We start from the raw sequence: 11,874 nt of genomic DNA, 5'->3' as shown, positions 1-11,874 counted from the left end.
AATTTTTGATTATCAAATGATTAATCATCAACTCAGAGATTTTTCAGCATTTACATTTAACAAAATAAATTCATATAATGAGTTCCTTGCTTTAATAGACTATTGAAGTCTAGTTTTGTAGTAACATATGATTCTGTTCCAACAGGAGTACTATAGCTCTGGCTGTAATATCTGACAAGTAGTTATCATCAGTATAGTGATATAACATTAATAAAGCTCTTCTCGCCCTGTATTTGACATGGATACCCTCAGGGCATAAAAAAACTTAGGAGCTGTAAAAAACTTAATCAATATGAGCTTGTATTGTGCAAGCAGAGGAACTGTGAGCTTTCAGGTATGTGAAAATATTTACATATTTACATCAAGTTTTAGCACAATATAGTCTGTAACTGCAACACCAATTATAAATCATTGAAACACATTGAATTATAGTCCTTAGAGAGAGAAGCCTGAAATTATGACCACCTGATATCAGTTCGGTACTCAGCTAAAGATCTCTGTCCCATTATAAAGTGGCACAATTCTTTACTGCTGGCACCATGTTGTGATTTTGCTGGTGTTATCTATGAAGACTGAAGACACTAAAGCTTTTTTCTCCAGATTAGGATAAAGTGGATTGCTGGCAACAGTTTAAAAACTTGGACTTTTGCTACCAGGCCTGATCTCTGAAGAATGCACTGGACTAAGATCCCAAAGTAAGTTTAGATCGTCTTCAGATATTTTTCAAAAGGTGATAATGGGTTATGCCCAAATGCAGAAAAGTGAGAGATTTGTATAGCTTTCAGAGTATCTTACCTTCTTTTGTGCTTCTATTGTTCCTAAAATGTAATTTATGAGGGAATCTAGTACTTGAGCATATAATTGGCATAGATTACCTCCTGAGGTCTACCACACCAAAGCCTGTAGTACTGTCCCCTAAAAAAATCCTAGAAATCTGCACAGGACACACAGATAAGCCATGACTTGCATTGGAAGAAGCTTTCTGTAACAATACCCCAAGGCCAGTGGTATCTAAATTTACATAGAGGTTCTTTACACCTCTGCGTAAATTTCTGAACCAGACCCTTAAAGACTTGCAAGCTCTATTACTTATTCTATATCTTTTGTAGCCAAAGAGCACTATACAATGAAGCCTAAAAAGGGATTTTTTTGTTTTCCTACTGACCAGTTTTTGACCAGCCCTCTATCTTCCATTGCATTGTGCAGAAATTTTACACCCTTACAGGTTTTCACGATATTTCAGCTTCAAACTTTCCAAGAGAACAGGAGAAAGAGATTATACAATAATTTTCATAATATCTTGTTTTCTGCAGGACCTGAATTTCAACTTACTGTGAGTCTGCCTTGTTCTGAAAATAAATAGGACAGCTCACAATGTTACTCTGATTCAGTATCTTGCCCAAGCTTGAATTATTCTGCAGGTCACACAACAATAGCTGCTGTGGAAATCAAAACAGAATCAGGCTTTTTCAGAAGTTAGACAAGGTTCTTAAGTGTCCGTGCCATGCAACAACACATTCATCCTGGCTCCAGCCTGGCAGGCAAAGTAACACGGTGCTTTGGAGCATGTCAATACAGCTGTGCTTCAGTGTATGCTAATAGCTCTTCCTCCTACTCTTCTTCCCGTTCCCTTGGTACAGAGCTACATCTGTAGGAGGGGAAGGAGCAGAGGTGAAAAAACTTAATGAGCCAAAGCTAATGTGCTTCAGAGCTTCTGCTTCCCGTCAGATTTGATGAAAGAAAGGAATGCCGTGGCAAAGAAATGCAAGCAGATAAAATGTAATAGCAGAGCAGATGAGAGGGAATGACCTTAGCAAGCAGGAATCAGGAAGCTCTAGAGAGGGTATAAACCAGGTTGAAGAGATCTAAAGTAGTCTGGAAAAAAAACAGAAAAGGACAGGTGAGTGGTGCATGACAGCCATGAACTCCAACACAGACTGCATTGGGTACATTGGTGTAACTCCCTCAAAATTCTCCTCCTAGCGGCCACTTTGTCACTGTTCAAATTTAGTACAAAAATACAGGGCAGTGCATCATGAAACCAAAGCACAGGCCAGGAACAAGAAGACTCAGCCTATTAAGGCAAGATAGATGGTTGTACAGAGGTACCCGAGCCAGAAAACCCAGTAAAACCATTAATAGTCAACAATTCCCGTCAGGGATAACAGTAGTAATTTCTCAACTGGGCTATTAAGGTCATGGCAAACTCCAACAAACCAGAGCATGTTACTTCTGGTACCTACTGAGATAACCTCCACACAGTACTTCTGCCACACAGAGTCTGAGATTTTCCCTATTCTGAGGCTGTAATGCAGACCTACATGCATGGAGTCAAAAGCATGTCGATGATGATATGCAGAAGTCTACATGTTGCCAGTGCTTGAGCTTCTACTACAGTGTTTTGGTTTGAGGGGAAAAACCAAAATGTTTACCCACAAGCGGGGGAGGGGCCTTCTCCACAATAATCACGCCACTCTTTATCAAATTTAAGAAAAGGAATTTTAATACAAGAAGGATAACTGTTCTTAACTGATATATATATATATATATGTGTGTGTGTAGGTATAGGTATAACTATACACAGACCAGACCAAACCACTTCCCCAACACCACAGAGAAAAAAAAAACCAAAACAACCACCCCCACAACAACAAGTTTCCTTCGGGAGAAGAGTTATACTTATGGCAGTATCAGTGTCATAGCCCGGCTGGCAGCAGGGTGAGTTCCCAGATCAACTCTGTGTTTCTGGTCCCAAATGAAGAAAAGAAAGCTGAAAGTGGGGAACCGCCACGTGTCCTGGAAAGCAGCTGCAAACTTCTCTCTCCCGGGTCGCTGCCCCAGCCGGGGCGGGCAGGCCATGACAGTGCAGGCGGTGCTGAGACTGGAGCAGAGGCCGGGACCCCAGATGCAGGAACCAGGAGAACAACCGTAGCGAGGAGAAAAGCAACGGCTCAGCAAGAAGCCCCAGCAGTAGCCAGCAGCAGGAGCAGGATCAAAAAAGAACGGCTTCCCTTCTCGGCAGCACACACACTGCTCCTGAGTTCTGCCGAGCTAAGAATGGAAAAACGTCCCCAAAAGCAAAAGAAACAACCTGCCCCCACCTAAGCGATCAGCAGTTAACTACTTCTTTTTGTTAACTGCTGTCATAGGCAGTTAGTGGCAGGGGAGAGAATTTACATAATAATTCCAAACTACAACATACAGGCAGTGGAGAAGTGGAATGCGATGCAACTTCTTAAACCCAGTCACCTCTGTCATGTATGAGGTTGCAGAGTATCATACTAACATAGATCTGTTAGTGCTGTAGAGGACTGGCAGCTACAGCAGAAGATTTAAGGAAAAGCAGTACCCTTTGAGAGCACAGCTGGAGGCCAAGTGGCATATCCTGATGGCATCAGGTGCCTTATAGGCAACTGAATCAAGCCCTCCTCCCAGTGACTGATGACACCAATGGAGTTGACTTCTCAGGCGGTATCTGCTTTAGAGAGAGGTCTTTGGATTCTCCTGAATAGAATGCTTTGGGACTCAATTGGCAACATATTGATTCCTAGTGCCATTTGTGAAGCCCTGATGGTATTTCTCTAAAAGATTAAGGTCATATTTCTGTCCAGATATCTTTCTTTCTGATTATCTGTATGTGTAGCAATTGTCTAAGGGTTATGCCTGCTGAGGAAAGATAAGCATTATATAGGGTCAAACCAACAGAGTCATGATTATATCTTACTATTTCATGAAGGCCATGAATAACTTTTAACAGAGGTTCAGCATGTAACCTGATGGAAAAGATAACTCTCCTTTGTTTGATTATATTTATGTGAGTATAAATCTGAGGAGGGGTTTCATTCTGTCCTAAACCATGAAGTTCAAAGAGAAACCCCTTTAATGTGCTATCAAATAGGAAAATATTTTTCTTCCCACTTTCCAATCAGAGCAAAATTTGCAAGTATTCTGATTCATAGCTTCCACATGTGATCTGCTTTAGCAGTGGAGATGGCTCTGGTTGCCATAAATATTTAGAGATAAATCAGCCACAGATGTTAGCCCTTAAGGGAAAAGGATCATTGGCACTAATTCTATTCATTTATCCAAAATAAGCTCAGTGGTGTAGATTCAACAATCCCACCCCTTACCTTCTGCTTTGAAATATCTCCAAGTTATTTTGTTTATCTTCTTCCTTTCCTATGCTTTATAATGGTTTATAATGACATGGATGTTACCACCTGTGAAAAGGACTTCTATATTGGGAGTCCTGTGGCAGCTTTCCCACCCCTTTGTTAATTTTAGAGTTGATCTGGATGGTCAGGAAGAATTAAAGGAAAAATAAAAGGTCTTCTGCATTTATTTGATGACATTTCAAGGCAAAATATCAGAGTAGTAGAGAGAGTCAAAATTGTGTCCTCTCTGCAGACCCATGATCCTCACTCTTGTCCCCATTTTCTACCCCTTTCTTTACTCACCTTCCTATGAAGAAGGGCTAGGGTGTCTCTTCCCTATTCTCTTCACAGCCGTTAGAAAATCTAATGATTGGAGAGACTCACAAGAGATAGGAGATACAGATTTGAATGACTTCAGGATAAAGATGTGATTCAAAAAAACCCCATGCAAATAAGCATTTTGGGATACCATTCTAAAAACTGATGACCATCTCCGTCTTCCTCTAATCCTTTCTTTAATCTGGTTACAATTTTCAGTGGAAGTGGGTTAAGTCACTGGATTTCATAATGAAATCAAGAGTGAAGGTAGGAAGTCCCAGTGGATTTTGCAAGGGCTCCTAAAGATGGATGGGGGTATATTAACAGCTGCTAAGACTTTCTGTGTTATTAGGATGCTGTGCATGGTGCAAGAAGGTACTACTTTTCTGTCTTGATGAAGTCCCAGGAAAAGTCTTGGTACTTAAATTTTGATGTTTTCCACAGATAGGTATCTAAACACCATCTAAGTTGACCTCTATGTGCTTGTTGTTTTGTGTTTTGTTTACCTTTTGTTTATTGCGGCCTAATTTGAGTGATTTTCAATTCTCTTTTGAATATTTTTAAAACTCACGGAAGTTTATGGTAATTTTTAACTTTACAGATTTTCAAACAGGTTGAATGTTTTATTTCAGAAAGTTTCATTAAATCTCAATAGCTTAAAGGTCCTCAGTAATTCACATGCTTTAAAATATCTTAGTATAGGTACCAGTTCATGCCATCTGTACTGCTGACTTATGGTGAGTCTCAATGGCACAATATTAGGAAAAGAAAAAAGTCTCTCTCAACTGTCTGTGCTAAAGGCTCAATAAATATAGGGTTTGTAAAATAAATCTGGGGTGTTAATCAAAGCTCTGTACACATGCCCATCTGCTGTGATCTGTGATAGTAAATCTCCTGCTGCTAACAGTATACAGAGAAATGCAATTACTTGTCTTATACTAGAAACAGTAACAAACACTACTGGATGGAAAAAGCAAATAAAAGGACAAGCCAGACACCCAGAAATTATTAATGTCTGCAGATGACCCTCTGTTTACAATTAAAAATATAGCATTTGAAGCACTAAAATAACCCAACCTGTCAGATTATGGAGCAGCTTCACATTACAAAATTTATCAGTCCAATCAGATGTCTATTTTCTGACATTATCCCAAAACTTACCAGGTCTTTGGAATTAGAATCAGAAAGACAAACAGAATTTATATTCTGATGACATGAGCCTATATGACATCATCAGAGATAAGATGGAACTGTCCATCTCTTAACTCTGGGCTGAACTAGTACTGTGAAAATCACTAGTATTTGACAAGTCCACTTTATTGTTATTTTTTGCAGAGGACACAAGAGGGAAAGAGGGCAGTTGAACACTGCCAGATGACAAAGTCATAACCTACATAAAATTATTCAGAAGGTAGAGTGAAAAATTGATATTCAGTTCTCCTGAAAAACCTACAGATAGATGAGTACCACACCTGAGACCGTCAGCCGAGACACAGCAACACTAAAGCTATGACAGACTGGGCTGAGATGTGAAAGTTATTAAATATCCATGGTTTTGAGGTCTGCAAGAACCAGGTTCAAAATTCTAATTAAGGTAGAGGTGGCTGCTTCATAAATCATCCTGTGCTAGTAGAAAAAGGGAAAAGCTGGAAGACACATAGCTGGCATGATCCTCTGATGGTTGAAAGCCCCCTAAGTTCCTGACCAAGGACAGCCTTAAAGGGTGACCAGAGTTCTGAAACTGAGCAACCTGCTTGAAAATCACTAAGATTTGATAAAACAATTTAACTTATCAGCTCTGTTATTTCACAAAGATTGCATAGAATATGAGAGATGCCTGTATGGACCAAACCAGACTCTAGGCCAGCAATTCAACTGGTATCATATACAGTAAGAATGAGATGGATCTCTCACTCTGTATGAGAGAAGAATAAAAATTACAAAGGAAGAAGGTTTTTTGTCAATTAAGACATTTCCTAAAGTCTAAACAGTTTTGATTTGGACTATTTATTTGTTTATTTATAGAATTTGAGTAGTTAATTTAAATACTAAGATTTTGTGTATTTGGTTTTAAATTTCTGATATAACCGCTCACTCAGACCACTTGAGACTCAAGCCTTTTACTTTATATATGTTAGAAATTACTGTGGCACAAGAAGTTTAAATAACAAAGAAATCCAAATCAATAATTTGTTTGAGAAAATAACCATATTTATATAGCAGTAAAAATTTAAATCAGTAGTATGTACTTCTTAGACTTAAAGCATAATTTTTTTTATTCCAAATATATGGAGGTAATATTTTTCACCTTCAATTTATAGCAACTCTATTGACTTCAATAAATTGCTCTCAGTTTTCACCAAAGTAGAAGTGCAAAATTTGACCCAGGGTTTTCAACATTTCATTTAAATCTAAATTTATAATAAAGCTCAAAAAATTCTTAATGATGAATTGTTTTGTTGCTAGGCAGTCTGGCCCTGATGGGCTGTTAAAATTTGATTTACTCTACTGATCTATGACCTTCTTCTCCGACAACCCATTCTTTATGATTATGTATTTATATTATGGAGGCACGTAGAAGTTTCTGAGGTGACCAGGGTTTTATTGTACTCTTAGGCACTGTCCAAACATGCATAAAGAAAAATCTCCTTATTCTGAAGAGTTTATTATTTTTGTAGCAGGCAGAGGGTTTTTTGGGAGCAGAGTGAAATAGAGGACTAAGCTTTAACTGCCCTGAATTGCTTTTCCCAGTCTGCTGTGCACTCTGCCCTGTGTAGGAGGGATGCAGGCACTCGGTCATCATCTATCATATGAATACCTGCAGCACAGGAACACAGCAAGCTCGAGGGGACTCCAAATCAAAGCTTTTATCTGATCTTATGGAAAAAGACAGGAATGAAGGGAAGGAGACTCTCCTCTCTCCAATGTCCTTTACATAAGTTACTCTGTGTACTGCACAATTAGTTAAATTAGTTAAACCTGATGAAATTAGTTGACCTAGGTTAAATAGCACAAATGTTAGTGGTCGAGAGGGAACAAGGACAGCCTGGAAACTTGTTAGCATGAATGTTCAACCCATGAGTCTGTAACCATTGAGGTTCCTGCCTTTTGCTCCCCAGACTGACAGCTACTTACTGCAGAGGGGCTTCTAAGTATGAAGATCAGGCATAGGAAGAAAAAAAAAAGAAAAAAATAGAAACCCAGCTGTGCAATATTTATTTTGAGAACAGAACAAGCAAACAAGTATTGATTTCCCAAAACTGTACAAGACAAAAAGGTCATACTTTCAGTCCTAAAAATCTTAGGGCCTTGCTAAAGTTCTGTGAAGATATTTCACCTGAGGTATTTGTGTTTCCTCAGCCAAACGCTGTTGCCTCCTATCCCAAAGGAGCCATGCTGTAAATGGCATATGAATATTGATTGCTGAGTTTCTGCCTGACTCACAGGGCTCTGCAGGCATGGCTGTGAGTGAAAATGGACAGTCACCACAGGGGGCACCCCAATTCACTGGAAGACTGGTTTAGTTACAGACAGGGCAGAAATTGAGCTCCCCATCCACTGCTCCTAAACACAGATACAACCATTCCTTTAGGAGGAAAATCTGTCAGTATTCAGTACGAAATTAGATACATCAAATCTCCCTCTCTTTAGTACTCTGCCACTCTACCCAATGTGTCTTGATTTTAGACCATCTTTTGATGTGTTAAATAACTCTATTTGGGCAGAGCAGAGGCCAGTGTGCCCAAATCTGTCAAGTCTTCTCTGTTTTCTCTTTTCTTGGCTCCGACTTTCATAGGAAACTTGCTGTTCAAAAAATAATACTACAATCCAAGTGTGAATCTCAGCTATGAGTCTCAGCTTTGTCTTGCCTGATGCTACACTTGAGACATTAAAAATCAAAAGTCTGCTTGCTCTTAATCTCACTTGAGATGATGTAAATCAGAGATTATTCCACTGAGCTCAGTGTGAATTTGTGGTAAAGCTGATATGAGTAATGAATATCTAGTTCCCAAAACTTGAACAAAATAAGTTAAACTAGTAATTGTATATGCTATTTCAAGTGCTGTGAGATCCATATGATGGAAAAAAACACAGAAGGAACCCATGCCTTCCCTCTAAGAATGATGGTTTTGCCTCTTTTCTACTTTTTGCTGTGTTGTCTCCTATACCAGTTGTTTGCTTATTTCTCCTGTTCCATCCCCACCCTTGTTCAGGTTGCAGTTTACCTTTCTTGTGTGCAGATAATTGGTGGTTTGAACTCAAGGTAGTTTCCTAAATACAAATTAGTTGACCATACTGGGCCAAATGCTCAGTTAATGTAACTCGGTTTGCACAGTGCTGACTTACTTCAGCAGAGGAATCAACCAGGTGTTAAACAGTTACATGAAGGCTTCTAATACCTCTAGCATTTTCCCCCTATTCATTTTGGCATTGCATGTTCATCGGCCAGCCAGTATGACTGCTTTTCTCATTCCAGGTAGGTCTGTGTTTGCAAGCAAAGCGACCAAATTGAGGCTAAATTTTCTGTAAGATTTTATCTGCCAGCTGTGTCTGTCCATTTGCTCTGTCTATCCCTCCTGTTTGCCAGCTGCTCTCAGCAACCAGCTTTTTGATAGCTGCAAGGCTCAAACTTAAAAGCTGCCCATGCTTTTTGTTCAGCACCTCCACGTTTGTTTTCCCCACCTCTTTGTATCCAAGTAGGCATATGAGAGACAAAATCACTGCAGTTGCATCCTCTCTGCCAGTCATACCATGTGATTCCTATTTAACAACTGTGATCACAGGGTTGGGATTTTTACTTCTGTATTTTTATATTCTAGACACATCCAGTGATTCCCTTCTCAAGTGGAACATTTCCAAACAACACAGCACAATGTGGCAAAGACTGAAGGAAAGGATGGTTTGACAAAGATCATCAAAGGAGATTTGGAGGTGAGGATAAGGGTAATTAAGGTCAAAGCTGCCATTATCTCCATGAAAAGGTATTAAGACTGGGCATTGCATCATCTTACATCTGAAACACCTTAATATATACAGACACACTAACATAAATTCCTCTGCCTGTTTTCTGAGCCAGCCAGTTCTGTAAGCAGAAAGGAGTTGGTATAGGATGCATTATAGTGAGACATTACACATTCTAATGGATCCATTGTGAGCTGATCTCATCAGTGCAAATATACCCTGGATGTTTCATTCCAGTAGCCTTGGCTTGCGTCTTTCCCCTTTATTACTGAGTATTCTAATTGTATATACTTCTTTCTCTCAAATGAAATACATATTTTCTCAATTTCCCTCTACCACACAAAGTGCACTTTCACACCTTCCATGTGATGTCTGGGTACTCTCAAAGACTCATGTCTGCATTAATTCCCACACTTTTGACTATGTAAAACTCTTCTGCTACCCATATGATTTTACCTTTCTTTACTATTATGAATATTCCTGGTGATCCTCGCTCTGAGATTCCTTGTCAGAGTGCATAAGGGTTTGTAGACTTAAACAGCTTCATAGGAATATTAAGAGTATGAGTCAAGGTTGCATGCCCCTGTTCCTCTGTGCTTTACACAGAGAAGAGGAAGGGACACATTACATGGAACTTCTGAAAACACATGGGATTCTTAGGTCAACCTCTCTGTGTATCTCCATCCTGCGCACCACACAATCAATCACTAAAACTCTATGAACTTTTCAATGAAGTTATAAACACATACATCATGACACGTGATAACTGTGACTTGTGAAACATGAAGTCCTCCTGAGACGACAGTTTGAAGGTCACTTGCAACAATGTATAAGGATGTAAAGTGCACCTTCCAGCTACATCTTTGCAATTACCCAGGAGCAGGGGCATCAAGGATGCTGGAAATAGGGCCCTAAAGGTGAGACTGTGTGTGCTCTTGATGTTGCTTGGATTTTTCATTTTTGGAGTCAAGAATAATTTAACTCACTACTGAGACTCTGTGCTCCTCTACATGAAAGTGATAGGGAAACTCTTTTAACATGCTGGAGGAAGGAAGAGCATGCCTACTACTTGTGATGACCAGGCACGGAAATGCTTCAATGCACCACTCTTCAACTCAGAAAAGGGAGTTTGGAAAATGGGCTTCAGTATGGTCTGAAGGGGCCTAAAATTCTTTTTTTTTTTTTTTCTGTTAAACACTTCATCTTTCCCCATAAAATGCCTGAATATTGAATGACAACTTTGTGGAAGTTTTATTTATAATACCTGAACTACATAAACTTTGATTATTGGTATCCCATTCGGATTTCCTTGGCTTCTCTGCTAGTAAACAGAAAGATGATTAAAAGTTTTTTGACCAAGGCTTTCCTGACACACAATGTTGATTTCAGTGCTTATCTTTGCCTGTTATGGCATGACAAAGATTAAACCATTAATTACACACAGGCCTGTAAAAAAGTCATTTTTGATCATGCAACAATGCTTGAAGTGCTGATGTGCTGGTTCTGTTATTTTGACATGATGAAGTAAGACAGAATATCTGTTTCGTACTTTAATCTCTTGAATGTCTCTTGAAACGAGAGTGAAGAACCAGACTACAAAAATAAACATTGTAAACCTAACTGCAGGAAGAACTCAAAAAAGAGAGTAAAAATTAAGTGTTGAAAGTCTAATGATGTTTCTTTTATGTTTTTCTTGAATGAATCATTTAAACCTTTGTTGTTTCTTTCTCCTTTGGAAATTAATTTATTGCTTGATGGTATTCTTGAAATGCAAAACTTCCTTGGATGCTCCTTTAATACTTGCCTTCTTAAATCCTCCTTTTTAACATCAACAGCTTGGCTTCTTGTCCACCACAAATTAAAGATTTAATAATGGTGTTGATTGCCGATTAACAAACAATTATTAATTATTATTTTTAAACAGGGAGAAACTAGAAAAGAATGATTGTTTTGAAGCATCAGCCCTAGTGGTGACAAAACCATGATCCCGATGACTGACTACCTGTTAAAGTATCATCAACTGGAGCAGCCTGATTTAAACTACATAAAGTTTGGTTCTAAGAATCTCCAGGGATGAAGATTCCACAATCTCTCTGATCAAGCTGCTCCCATATTTCACCATCTCAGAGTAAATGAGCTTTCTCTTACTTTTAAATAGAATTCCCTGTATCAATATCATAGTTTTTGCTCTTGTCTTATCAGTGGGAAAGACTAAGGAGAGTCTGACTCTGCCTTCTCTACTGCCTCCCATCAGTATTTATGCATGTTGACGTGATCACCTGAGCCCTCTCTTTTCCAGGCTGAAGAGTCACAGCTCTCTTGGCCTTTCTTGTATGTCACATGCTCCAGTTCCTTATTTATTTTGGCCCTTTGCTGACTCACTCCATTCTATCCATGTCACCCTCTCGCTGGGAAGCCCAGCACTGTGCCTGGACATAGA

The 11,874-nt window shown here is 39.1% G+C and overlaps 1 long non-coding RNA gene across 1 annotated transcript; it reads left to right on the top strand.

Moving 5' to 3' along the window:
- The first annotated feature begins 632 nt into the window (after positions 1 to 632).
- LOC139670887 (uncharacterized) lies at positions 633 to 11,460 on the top strand. Its single transcript, XR_011697599.1, has 3 exons — positions 633 to 695; positions 9,293 to 9,404; positions 11,359 to 11,460. It is a non-coding gene; the product is annotated as an uncharacterized lncRNA (long non-coding RNA).
- The last annotated feature ends 414 nt before the right edge of the window (positions 11,461 to 11,874 follow it).

Source organism: Pithys albifrons, chromosome 4 (genome assembly GCF_047495875.1).
Source record: "Pithys albifrons albifrons isolate INPA30051 chromosome 4, PitAlb_v1, whole genome shotgun sequence".
Lineage (NCBI taxonomy): Eukaryota > Metazoa > Chordata > Aves > Passeriformes > Thamnophilidae > Pithys > Pithys albifrons.
The sequence above is the reverse complement of the archived record's forward strand: the minus strand, read 5'-3'. Positions and strand labels throughout refer to the sequence as shown.